The sequence below is a fragment of the Chrysochloris asiatica genome, unplaced genomic scaffold, assembly GCF_000296735.1.
Source record: "Chrysochloris asiatica unplaced genomic scaffold, ChrAsi1.0 scaffold00003, whole genome shotgun sequence".
NCBI classification, from domain to species: domain Eukaryota; kingdom Metazoa; phylum Chordata; class Mammalia; order Afrosoricida; family Chrysochloridae; genus Chrysochloris; species Chrysochloris asiatica.
Genome location: NW_006408521.1, coordinates 51,284,143 through 51,285,370, shown reverse-complemented (window position 1 = coordinate 51,285,370; position 1,228 = coordinate 51,284,143).

Sequence of the window (1,228 nt, the reverse complement as noted above, 5' to 3'; positions counted from 1 at the left end):
TTTCATTACAATGATTATAATCCCCTCCTTGTACCAACAGTTAACGGTATTTCTCTCTATTCACTTTAGCTCTTTTTTAAAACAAACACTCAGGCATATATAATAATTTACACCTCCAAAGGGCACATTCTGCAAGTCTGCCTCCTGGCCACCAGCTCTTAGTCCCTCTCTTCCCATGAATCTAGAGTCCTCAACTGCTCCCCCTCTCCATGTCCCCATCTCTGCCTCCATCTCTGGCATTGCTGCTTCTCTGGCAACGGTCCGGCATTCTGCTGTGCTCTTCTCCCTTGATGGTCCTAGGGTCCTCTGCTTCTGGACTGTAAAATTAATCACTCTCCTGTTATTGTTACAAAACTTCTACCTTTACAGTTGTGACCATCGCAATTAATCATGATAACAATTACTCACTATTCAGTCATAAGAATCTTATCCCCATCTCTTTTCACAAGATCCATCTAGACAAGATGAAAACTATTCAGTGGGAACTCTTTCTTCTCCCACACACTCTTAAACTAAAACCATCATGAAACCTTGTAAGCCAGTCACTTTGTACCTTTATAGCTCCCTTCCCACCCATTTTAGATAGCCAATGTCTAAGTTAACCAAGTGTTCTTGTATGTGCAAAAGGCACATGTGAAATATATCCCCCACTTGAACTTACAGACATACAGTTGCTTGGGTTACTGAGGGATCTGAAACTTGGCCATTGTTATTATCTGAATTTCTAGTGCATGCTCTCAGGTAAATATGCCTTCTTGATTGGAAATAGACTCAGTTGTGGTGAAAAAATTAAAACACGAAGGAAAAACGATGAGTGGGGTTTGCTTGTTTTTTCATAGCTTGGAACGAGACCTAAGGATGTTTATCTTTTTTTGTTTTTTTTCTAAGTTTTTAGTGTGAATTAAGTGATAGTTTACATGAGAGAACATCGGTTTTACACGCATCATTTCATTGCAATGATTACAATCTCCTCCATGCATCACCATTCAGCAGTATTTGCTTCTATTACCTCTAATTATTTTTCGGATGTACACCGAAACACTCAGGAATATATAATCATTTAAACAACCAAAGGGCACAATCTGCAAGCCTGCCTCCTGGCCACCAGCACACAGCCTTTCTCTTTCCATGTGTCCAGAGTCCTTAGCTATTCTCTCTCTCCATGTCCTCATCTCTGCCTCCATCTCTGGAGTCGTTACTTCTCTGGATAGGCTCCTGCATTCCACTC